At 41.0% G+C, this 12,466-nt stretch overlaps 1 protein-coding gene across 15 annotated transcripts in view; it reads right to left on the reverse strand.

Moving 5' to 3' along the window:
* RAD51B (RAD51 paralog B) overlaps positions 1-12,466 on the reverse strand; it is a 440,935-nt gene that overhangs the window by 10,267 nt on the left and 418,202 nt on the right. The window lies entirely within an intron of this gene.

Consider the following 12,466-nt stretch of genomic DNA (forward strand, 5'->3'; position numbering starts at 1 on the left):
AAATAGCCTGTGACTCATACAAATCTAAGAAACCGAAAGAAAATAATTGGAATGAGCTGAACAAAAATAAACAGGTGTCTCTTTCCTGCTCCTTTCACAGTTTCTGCTTCCCTGCAACCTCACCCACATTTCTTCTGCACTTAAGTTGTTCAGAAAAACGGTAGGAATGAGGTTCCTCTTATAATTACAGTTTGCTGAGAAAATTGCAGCCTGCAGCAGTAATTTCTTTAGTGCTAGAGACAGATGCTTCTGAGGTCTAATCACAGTCTTCCCACTAACCAGGCCTTGAGTCTAATCTGTCATCAGCTGAGAGGCCGCTGGCTCCCACTGCGTGTGTAAACCCGAGCTGCTTGGCCCGTTCCTCTCCCCTCATCCAGAGCCAGGCAGTGCCAGAGGGAGGGTATGTTTCCATTCACTCCTTGCCGTCAGCTACAGCGATACTACGACTTCAATGTGCTGCTTATCTCTCCTTCATGCCTAGTATCAGGGCCAGTTAAAGCCTCACTGGAAAGGGCTCAAGTGGTTGTTTTCAACTTACAGTGCCGCATGGTGACTGCAGTTCAAAAATACAATTTAAGCTGAGATAAGTTGAAGGAGAGACTTAATAAGAACGGCCTGTAGCTAAGTCCTCCTTCCAAAATGTGTGGTATTTTCTGCCTATTAAGATGACAGGGCTGCACTCAGTGATGGATCATATAACCTCCATATGTTAACAACAACAAAACCCAAAAGAATATGTGTGCTGATGAGCACAGCAGTAGGAAGAAGAGGGAAAAGCATAACTGGGTATATTGAAAAAAGAGCTGGGAGAGAGCATACGTGTAAGAAAAAACTGAATAAATCTCTCCTACGTGTTACAGGCACAGCTGCCACTGCCATCATATGCTTTGTATCTGACATTCAAAGAGCACAGGGCCATATCTTTGAACTCCATGCTGATGAAAGAAACTCAGAGAACAACAGACTTCACCAGCTCAGCAGTGTCCTTGTACAGGCAAAAGTCACCAGGACACAGGATTAACAACTTTAAACTGGATTCCGGTCATAGAAAGAAACTGGCCAAAGAAACCTATTTCAAAGGTATGTTTCTGTAGCATGAGTGAACCAGTAAGAACTGGGAAAGTCCTTAAGCTTGTACCCACCCCACACCAACTGAAGTAGCAGAGGAGATGCTATGTTTGGGAGATGCAGACTAAACAGCTGTGTTCTGCGTAAGTAGCTCTTAAGAAAGGTATAAAGAAACAGAGTAGGTCATCATTTCTGGTCAGAGGCAAAAGCATAATAGGTGAGATGACTTTCTGTAGCAGCCTGTGGGCAACTCAGTTTCTTCCTATTCAGCTTTTTCTGAATCTGCACATGGTAGCTGGGCACGTGCGATAATACTCACCCCATCTCCGCAGTAAAGGCGTGCACGGCAGCTTCTCAGCCACTGACAGACCAAGGGGAACAGGAAGCATAGCACGATGTCTCAGAGAGAGGGAAGGAGTGACTCATGCAGGAAGGAAAACAAAGCAACGATGAACTTAGAGCATAAGAGAAGAGGCAGACTATTGGCTGTAAATCAGTTTTCTTGCACTCCGAAGGGTGGGTATTACAGTGAGAAGAGTTGTGCTTGATAGTAATGGAAGTCCAAGGAAGTTTGATTAAGATTAAATGGCAGTTACAGGCTAACATAGAAAAGAGCCTTTAAGCCTAAAATCAAAGACAGGAAGTGACTAAGTAGGTCAGAAGCTGTGGTAGTGAGCTGGATAGATTAGGTGGAACTTGGAGCAACTAAGTTAGCTCTGCTAATGACAAGTGATAACACTTACAATGTCACCAAGTCTAACAAATCTGACTCTGAAATCACCTTCAAGGCCCTGACAGCAAATCAGAGATTGCTGACTTCTAATAGTATCTACATCAGAGCAGATACTGTACGTGTTTTAACAGGAGATCAGTTTTACAGTCACTTTTTGACTTTGCCAATCTTCCTGTAAATAGTGTGCCGTTTTTTCTGAACAAGATTTCTTGTTAGGAAAAATGAACTGATGAATAGAAATTGTGAGACTCTGAGAAGGGCTGTTACTGCAGGTTGAAAAGACAGATGCAATGGAGAAACTTCTTTCCAGACCTAAATTCAATAAGTCTTTGATTCAACAGCTTTGTTCACATCCAGAGCAGCCGGAAGAGAACCTTGTATTTTTGTACCTGATGAGAAAACCCCAGATTGTATGTGTGCACTGGGACAGTTCAATATGTGTCTATTCCAACTTCAAAGGGGCTTTCAGTGCTCTTTCAGATACAGGGTGTGAGGAAGGGTGAGAACTGCTAAAGCTAGCCCCATCCTCATTAAATCTTTGCCCTCTCTGGAGCAAGCATGCAAGTAGAGAGAATAGAAGATATGCATGAGCAACTGAGCATCTGTGATCTCATGACCTTTGACTGTTGTATTATGGGACACGTATTCTCTGGTTGCTATGCTTTTCTAATTCATTTGTATTTACCTTCAGTGACTCCCTTGTATTTTCTTTGGTGCTCCTGTGTAATGGTTTCAGGGAACCACAGACATCTCCAAGTTAAGCATGCATACAATAGCTTTAATTAAATGTTTCCAAGTATCCCACAGTAATGCAAGGGAAAGGGAAAGCAAACAGTTCTGTACTCACTTGTACCTATCCCTTCTGAGCTCTGGCTTGGGTAGAGGCATCTGCACCACTGCCCTTTAAATCCATTTCTAACCTATTGTGAAATGAAGGCCATTGGGTTCTGCTGCTCTGCATATAAGCACTTCAGGCATTTCACTCCCATTAAAAAAGTTACAGGTCACCCGTGAAAGGTACAATACTGAAGCCTTTTAGGCTAAGCTAGAAGAAGTACAAAATAAATTAAGACAGACATTCTTTACTCCGCTTACAAAAATTGGAGAATAAGGTTAAAAATATATGTAACCATTTCTTGAAATACATTAAGATGCTATAGGGAGAGTAGCATAAAAGCAAAAGTTTTATCTCCTTCAATATTCTGAAATACTTTTTTCTGTTCTTTGGGACATTGGTACAATCTCAGTCTTGGTGCCACTCTCTGCAATGAGTTACCTATTTATCATTCTTTTAAATGCAGATCTTTGCTTCTTTTACAAGCAAGCTGCCAAGGATTTTTGTTTTCATTTTGGGTATTTAAAGTGAATATAGATGAGGAAAATGAAAGGAGAACTTTCATCATGCAAAGATGGAGGAATAAGAAACAGGATGCAAAGGTTTTCAGTCAGTTCTTAAGGTCAAACACAAGACAATTTTACAGCAGAGAAAGTGAGTTTGGTTAAAGGAAGAATACACGCTCTTGTATGACACAGAAGAGTTAACAGAATCTGCAAAGATAACCTTGAGGCCTAACACTAGTGATTATTGCTAAATACTTAGCACTAGTATAAAGTACTTGTCTTGAGTTTTTCAATAACTGACATTACTATTATTTCAAAGTTGAGACAAGCTAATTTGAAAATACTTTGGCCTGGCTGTACATATTTTATTGCAAATCCACCCACTATTTCTCAGTGACTCTGAAAGATAACATACATCAGAAAAGATAAGAATAACTCTAAGACTGGAAAGAAAAAATAAAGGCCAGCTTGATGAGAGAATAAAGAAACCATGCTTTCATCTTGGCTATTTCCCTGCACTGAGGCCAGAGGCACTGCCAGTTTTTGCAATTTCACACACTGGATTTGGTCAGGGGTTGTGCTGAGCAGGGGCTGCACTAGTTTTGCTGAAGCCTGAGCCACAGTGACTTTTCAGGAGCGAACAGAAAGCATGGGTTGTTTCCCTCACGCAGAGAGGCACAAATGACAGCAGGGTTGTCTGAGAAGATTGAGAACTGCTGACACTAGTAACAGGAACTGGCAGCTGCAAAGGAGAGTACGAGTGGGATGAAAAGAGTCTCACAAAATGAAGGAGGAAAGCAGGCGGCCAAGGAAGATTACATGGGAAGCAGCTAGCAAATGCTGACAGAGACTTCTGTTTGATTTTCCTCAAGGGCCTTATCATTCCTCAAGGGCCACAATTAGGCCAACATAAAGATTCCTGCAAGGATTTTTTAGATACTCTTAATGAAGGTTTCTACTCTTAGTCCCCCTTTTCAACTATAGTCTGCACCTTCCTAAGATGCTTCTTAAAAATACATCTGGTTTTGATGATGGCAGGGAGTTAAGAATGGTTATTCTCAGAGGTGTGTGAAGAGGGCTGATCTACACCTCACCCCCCTCCATCTCCGCCACATCTGCGTGATGCCTGTATCACAGCCCGTCAGTTTGGCTGGCTCGGTCCAGTGACTGTAACAAGGACACAGTGCAGTGGTGCATAGAGGTCACACAGACTGGGCTTGTTTGGGTTTCCTGCTATGATTATGGAGGGGTTTGATTTTTGCTCTTTGGTTTTCTGGATTATTTACTCAAGCTGCCCTGATCCCTGTGCACCACCTGAACAAGGGGGGCACGTATTTATGTTTATAAGCTCAAAAGCTACATCCATTTCATTTTTGTTCATTGCCTTAGACTTTTCTGTACGTCACATATGGGTTTTTTTTGCTCAGTACTGTTTGTATCTCACCTGCTAGTCTTCTAAATTAAATGACTGGCAGACTGAGCATCTTCACTGTCACTCCACTGTCTCCACACTGTTGTGAAATTCTTGCACCAAAATCCAACAGTTCCTCTTTTGCTTTTCCACCCTATCATGGATTATTTCTGTCCTCCTCTAGCAGTGACAGCTGATTTATATCAGCAAGGCTAAGGCCATGAAAACTGATGCCTTTCTCCCAGAGGGATAAGTTTTTATGGACAGCAGTAAGTTAACTCTTTCCACTATACAGATACCAAAAATGCACAGCCCATGTCCACAGTGCTAATTAAGGCCTATGGGGATAACGATGCAGTAATCTTAGGCCTTGGGCCACCATAAGTATATTCAGATTTCTCTGAATCTTCATGTTCCACTCCCCTTTAGTAAGTCATAACTACTTCTATTCTCCAAATGTTTGAGGAGCCTGAAGCTAAAGCTCAAAGCTAAGAGCAATCTTTTAACTCTGTGAATCAAACTCAGTGTGATTTACTGAAAAGTGCTCTCCAAAATTTTCTGCTTCCTTGGGGTAAGGAGGGGACATCAAAGAGGTGAAAACAGTGATTAATAATTTGTTTACAACTTCTTTTTACTAGCTAGTTCTGAAGTAGGTTTTTCCTACTTCAGGTGACGGAAAAGCAGCTGCAAGCACAGTGGGGATATCTGTGTGCTATGACTGCAGTGTTCATGTTGCCTGTCACCCTGTCGAGTCCCCAAACAGGTAGGAAACAAGAAGATGGAAAGGCTGAAAAATGACAGTTTAAATCTTTAGCAGTGAGCTGGTAAGACAGAAAAGTCACAATGATGGAAAGGGGAATGTCAAAAGTTAATCCCAGGTGTAATGCCTTGGAGGCCAAATGCATGTTGTGAGAGGTGTCCTTCATCTAATATTTGTTTTTTTGCTTCCCCTCTGTGAACTTTAATGTAGGCCTCAGTCACTGAATGCTGCATTCTCTGCACAGCCTGTTGTTGCCTTTCCAAACTTCTTATTCCACAGCACATTTTTTTCCTTTTTTTTTCAATGCTCGCTGGAGTCTTAAGAGCAGGAATTTTTAACCTAACAATAAAACACCTGCATTTTATTAAGACTTGGGACTTAAGTTCCACCTCCCTCAATTTTACTGCAATGTTGCCATTGTTGGTTTAACCCTTTCATAGTCAGTTTTACTCTGAAAGTGAAGTTATAAATTCAGTTGTCAATGTACTAAGAAACTGTCCTGTTCCATACTTAATTTAGCTTTTTGATAAGCAATTATTTACTGAGCTCCCTTCACATGCATCACAGAAGCACTGCACTGCAAAGAGCAGCAACTGCCAGCTATTTTAGCAAATATGATCAGTTCAGTGAAGAAAGGAGAGAGAGTAACTTAATGCACATAGTCAGGGAATAAGGATCTGTACACCACGAATTTTAACTGCATCTCTGTTGCTATCTATGTGCCTATGGGCACGTAACTTCAGTTCTTTATGACTCAGCTTCCCATTGATGCAAGGAGAGTAATTCTTCACAGCCAGCACGTGAATCAGGAGGTCATAGACTTCAGAGCTTATTCTGAATTAGTCATTCATCTTTGGACTTCAGTGGCACACCTATACAGGGATAATTGTACTAATATGCATCAGATCTGTGTGGTGAGAACAGCTACATCAAAGGTTCAGAGGTTTGGAGATACTGAGATACCATGGCTACAGAATGATATAAATTGTTAAGATAACCAGTTAGGTAAACAGAGAAATATCAGTCACTACCCAAATACTGGTCAGGTATAATTCATTCTGTAGGTGGTTATTATTTATTATACAGTCTGATGTATTAGATACTGGGGCAATTTATACTAATACATCCCTACAATGCTAGTATAGGATACATATACACAATAGTACTCAGAATATTTTGTAAACAAATAATTCCCATTCATTCATGCATACGAGTATATGAGTCCAAAACTGTGTAGATATCAAGAATCATTGAAAATGGCTTTTACAAACCCACATCACAATAGAGCTAGTTTGAGGGACATACAACTACTGCTGTTGTATAGAATGTCAAACAACGTGGGGATCCAGTATACTGGGACATGTAGCAGTGAAAGTCTTCTGGTGTGAGAGTAGCAGAGAGCTCCTAGGACCCCGTGCTAGCTCTGATCACAAACCAGAGAGGGTACACTTGTGTGTCCATTGAGGAGCACAACTTGCCTCGCCTGTCATTTGGAAAGACAAAGGAGGAACATAATTTATAAAGATAATCCAGAGTGGAATTTTTCATATTTGAGTAATGACTCACAAGATTCTTACTTTCCCATTCTGTGTAAATATGCATAAACACTCATTCTGAACTGCTTTTAAAAATACATGTAAACAGTTTTTCAAAGTCTTTCTTAAAGCAAATTGGGGTAAATTGCACTTTTGTTTGAGTGTAAACCCTTTAATTAGCTTTGGAAAGCTGTGATTTACATGGTTGTGTAAATCACATCTGCTCATAAGCTGTGGTTTGAAAACATTGCACATCTGTGGTATCAAATGTGTGCAAATTAGAGAATTATATGACATTGCCAGTCACTTATGTGCAAATGTAAGCTTCATTTTTTGAGCAGTATTTGAAGTCATGTTATTATGTAGCATGAACCACAAACATCTACTCTCTATTTAGACAGCAATCCAAACAGGGATTTGCAATCCCTTTGCAATCATTTTCGCACAGGCATATAGTCAGGTGCCCCAACCAGGAATGTACGTTACAAACTGTTATGTGCCCTGAAGCATGCTTATAGCCATTCTTTATAGGTGGCCTGGTCACCATACTCACTACTTCTAAGTAAATAAAAGCGTGGGTTTGTGCTTTTGAGTAGTGTTTGTTGATAAAAGAGGTATTTTCTTCGCAGCAATCAGGAAAAACAGAGGGTTTTCAGCTTTACTTTTATCATGTATCTGTGGCTTCTTTTTGAAGCTGGTAGCAGAACAACCAGAGCCAGCATCTTATATCTCAGATCTAGAAGCAGGGAGATGGTATAGTCAATCAGTCTTATGGTCTCTTCCAACACGAAGGGGGTTGCCCTATGACAGGTTTGCTGTACTTTTCTGCCTTTGAGTGTCTCAAGAGTGTCAGCAAGATTTTCCTTCTTCTATTTCATTGCCTTGCTCCTATTTTCACCTCTTTTTATCTAAGTTCTTTTAAAAGCTATTCATAAGAATGTTCTGCTTTAAATGACAAGTTTGTTTCTTCTCAGTCTTGACTGTATTTCCCTTTAGATAAGTCCTTCTACAAAGCTTTCACCACAAGACCAAATATTACTTATAAGCACCATTAAAGAAGCCTGACAAAACAATTATGCTGAAGCATTATCCTCTACTTTTCATAAAAAATTACAGATAAATTAATACATGACTCAATCAAGGTTGTACAGTGAATTAATGGTAGCAGCTGGAAGTGCAGCATAGGAACTTTGACATCCACACTCCTGCTGAAATAATATGCCGTAAAACACCAGGACTATTTCAGACCCACTCTGCACTACCCAACATTGCTCTCAGATGACTAAAGTGTTTTTAGGCTATGAAAATTAAAGAAAAGGAAAAATAATGTTAATCAATGCCTGATTCTACATTGTTTTTCCCTCTGAGGCAAAAAGACGTTTTCCTGGTTTAATTTTTTTCTTACAGTACATATTTGCAGGCTGAAAGTTGAAATAAAATAGGAAAAAATAACAAGCATATTTTGAGTGATTACTCAACTGGGGTCCTTTGTGACAGGAAATGCAGCTGCGTGACTAATGGGCCTGACTTTCTCTTGGCTTCCTTCCCCCTTCAAAGATCTTGTTTACTGCCCCAGCCAAAATTTTTTTTTTTTTCAAATTGCTAGAAGCTAGCAATTTTCCAGGAACAAAAAAAAGATCTTTGCAAGAGGCAAAGGCAGTAAATCTCACAAAGATCAAGGGCTGCAGAGCTCTCCCCCATCTACTCCTTTTAGCCTTCCAGGCTCTTGAGTCACGTCATATCTTCCCGCGCTTCGCTCTGCACATGTGTCTAGCAGATCTTTCTGCTTTGCTGAGGGGAGGGAGTACGCGAATTGCATTTACAGCATCTAACCCTGGAATTCATAAAGGAAGGACTAATTCCATTAGGGAAACCAGGGGCCTCTTAAGCCTCTTGCTTTTTGTCTATTTTATTATTTTTCCTCACTCTCGCTCTTTTTAACAGCAGTTGTGTGCCCACACTCCGTAATGACATGGCTGTTAAGTGTGAGCTATTGAGATCTGACACAGCATAGCCCCATTAGTAAGGGGCAAGGAGCTTTAAATGATGTTTGCATTTGTAAGTCTTCTTTGTTGAGCTTCCTAGGTAACGGCAGATAGACCAGGACCTGAACCTTCCCTGAACTGGAAGGGAAGAGGAACTATGCATCCAAGCTTCATGGCAGGCCCTAATCTCTATAATTCAGTGCAATGAAACCCCGAGTTCCCTCTCAGTAACAGGAGGTATTGGGCATACGGTTGGATAGAGTATCTAAACAAGCAGGGTCTTGTCATCCTTTGGAGGCTGTTAACATGAGATGCATACCCTGAAGGGCAGTGGTACTGGGCACAGCGGGCTGAGGTGTCTGAACCATGAAGGGCTCCCAGGACTATGTGCTAGATAAAGCAAACATGACATATACCAGCTTGAAGGTGGGCACTGGCACAGGAGCTCAAGAGCTACCAGCAGCAGTGCAAGCGCCAGCCGTGTCACCGAGAAAACAGGCAAAACTCCAGACTAATTGTGGTGGTTTTATTCCTGCAAGAGAGTTAGAAACTCAGCCAGACAGGTAAATAATAGCCTCAAAAGTCATAATCTAAGACAAGCCAGAGTCAAGTCTTCAGCCTTCTCAAGAGGCCCTTCTTGTTGGAAAACTGGGGGATCAAGTAATTGAAAAAGAGTTCGAAGGCTGCTCCACAATCTACAAAGCTGGCATGGTTCCCTGTGCCCTGTAGCAGAGGCTAAAAAAGGAGGCGAATATATTCATTACCATAAACTGCACAGAGGAACCATCAGAATGGGTATGCTAAAAAAAGAGATGAAACCTTTGCTTATGAATAGACCTAAAAGAATTGAATACATGTGTACAGAGGGATCATTTTCCACTACCTACAAGAGGAAAAATCTCTGGGGAAGTGGCTGGTGCCAAATATTTTCTTATGCTTCATGTGTCAGCAGGGTCTGGCAGAAGCCCTTAAAAAACAGAGCACACATTTTGTGCAAATTGAGAATCACAATTTCTGGTGATTTGGATTGCTTCACCAAACTTGAGACATTTCTCCAAAAATACAGCAGATGTTTGATGATGTACCAAGTTTTCAGCATTTACACAGATCAGATGATGTTAAGATCAGCAGAAAAAAAACCCAAAACACAACCCACCCAAACAAATCAACAGAATAACAGTAAAAGACTTCAGAGCTGTCCTGAAAAAAGCCTAAGCTGGGCTAGACAGACAAAAATGTTCATTTCTCACAGCAGCTATAAAATGTTGCGAAAAACATTATCATAGCAAGCTATACAGCAAGGTTACACGGGACCTGGACTGAGTGCAGAAGTGCTGAGCACAAGGACTCATTGGAATGGGAGCTCTGTGCCCGTAACTTGGCTGCATTACCTGTCAACCCCAGGGTACTGCTATAAAAAGACAGGTAGTGGACTTTGACTACAGAGCTTAATAATTTCAGAGATTAAAGGAGGTTGTTAAAGACGATGCAGCCCTGAGGTATCTTAATACTACACATGGAGCTGGCCTTTTCTCCCAAGTGACAGGGGACAGGACAAGAGGGAATGGCCTCAAGCTCCACCAGGGGAGGTTCAGGCTTGACATAAGGCAAAAATTTTTCACAGAAAGGGTCACTGGGCCCTGGAATAGGCTGCCCAGGGAGATAGTTGAGTCCCCTTCCCTGGAGGTGTTTAAGGGACAGGTGGACGAGGTGCTGAGGGGTATAGTTTAGGGAGTGTTAGGAATGGTTGGACTCGATGACCCAGTGGGTCCCTTCCAACCTAGTGATTCTATGATTCTATGAGGCAGAGTTTTCCCCAGAAAAGAACTGGCCTAATCCGTTTGCGGCTATATCGTCAAAACTGCAGGTCAGTAGTTCCTGTGCAATGAATGCTGACAAAATGCCGAGTGTCAGTGAGTTCAGATAGAGAAGGAGGATGTAGTACTTGTACATGTATGTAAAAGGGTTTCCTATCTTTTTTTTTTAATATGACACTTTTGTGTTAAAAAACCTACTTAACTGTGATTGCCAAAATGGCCTGGCAAAGCCCTCTCTCCTCATGAATACCTCATAATTTTCAGTTATGAATTGATGATTTGCAGATTGGGAAGGATTCGGTGGGTTCAAATTTAATCCCTAGAGCATCTGATAAAAAAGTATTGAAGCAAGGTTCAGAGCTAGATTTTGTATGTGATGATTTCCTTAAAAATTTTGCTCATGACGGGGACAAGACCCAGTGGAAAGTATACAAGCCTATCACTGAGCGTATCCTCAGCCTTGTTGTTGACCTCAGATGAAATATGAATCCTGGCTAGGAAAAACGTTAAAACCTCTCTTAATTGTTATTTCTACTTCCTTGAGGAAAGTTTATTATAAAGTACTACAAATAAACAGGTGGCAGGGTGTATCAAGCTTATAATTACTACACACCCTATACTCGCTAAGGTAAACAAAGCCTGACAATGTAGCAGGAATAAGTCAAGATTTCTTCTGTAAAATATAGATTTAGCTCTACCATGCTCATTTCATTATTCCTAACCAACGAGTTGGTAGGAAATAGTGCCCAAAGAAATTGCTAACTACTCAGAAAAAGTGTGGAACTTAGGCTGTGACTTGGTTATAGGTCTGTTACATCAATGGATCCCACAAAGGAAGTAAGACAGTTACTGAGATTTTGCTTTAATAAAATTAAATTATTTTTGTTCTTGCAGTCTTTCAATTTCCTGCCATCTTCAAGGATGCCATCAGAGTCATGGGGGTCTTGAAGAAGAGTAAAGAAACAGAGTCAAGGCACAGAAAGAACAACTCGCCACCCCAACAATGTGGCTGTGCTGTTTTAGTTCCAAAGACATAAGCAACACTGCTCCATCCTCAGGATTCACTGGATACAGTTCATATGATGTTGGTTGTAACTATTTGCAATTGCATATTAGCACAACTTCTCCGAATTTCATCTTTGAAAATTCAGTGACTTTAAGTTCTCTGGCATTAACAATCACCCTTTCCAGCCTGAGGATCTAAACAAGGTGCTGCAAAGTTCTCAGCCTATTATGAAGAGCTGGATGAAACTAGATACATAATAAAGAAAACCTTTCACAAGCAGCCTAAGCACTGGATGTGCAATGAAGACAAGTGCCTTTCAGCCCAGAGGTAGCTGCAGTTGAGCCACAGGGAAGTAATCCATTTATAAACAAACTTCTCAAGTATTTTGGGATGAAAACACTATACAGAATCAGTTTAATTCACTCTACTTATGTGACAAGTTCCTATTTCATGTTATTGTTTTGCTGGTTTTGCTACACCAATCACTGTGATTCCAAATGTCTTCACTCTGTGCTGCAAGAGCAGGCCACTCTGTTCACAAAAGTCAACAGAATAAAAAAACTTGTGATGGAAATTTTTCCTGTGAGTGCAGCCTGTTCATGCTCAGAAACTGATCATGTTCCATTCCTCTACACCTGGTTAACAAGCGGCTACCAGTAATTTGATGGTATTAATATGGTTTTGAATTCTGGGTGTACTTTACCCATTAATAGCACATCCTAGGCACCATGTTCTGTTGCATGACAGTTGTCTTGCATTCACATTCACACTCCTGTCCGCCTTCACTTTCTGCTTTATGGTCTCCTGATT

Source organism: Cuculus canorus, chromosome 5 (genome assembly GCF_017976375.1).
Source record: "Cuculus canorus isolate bCucCan1 chromosome 5, bCucCan1.pri, whole genome shotgun sequence".
Taxonomy (NCBI): domain Eukaryota; kingdom Metazoa; phylum Chordata; class Aves; order Cuculiformes; family Cuculidae; genus Cuculus; species Cuculus canorus.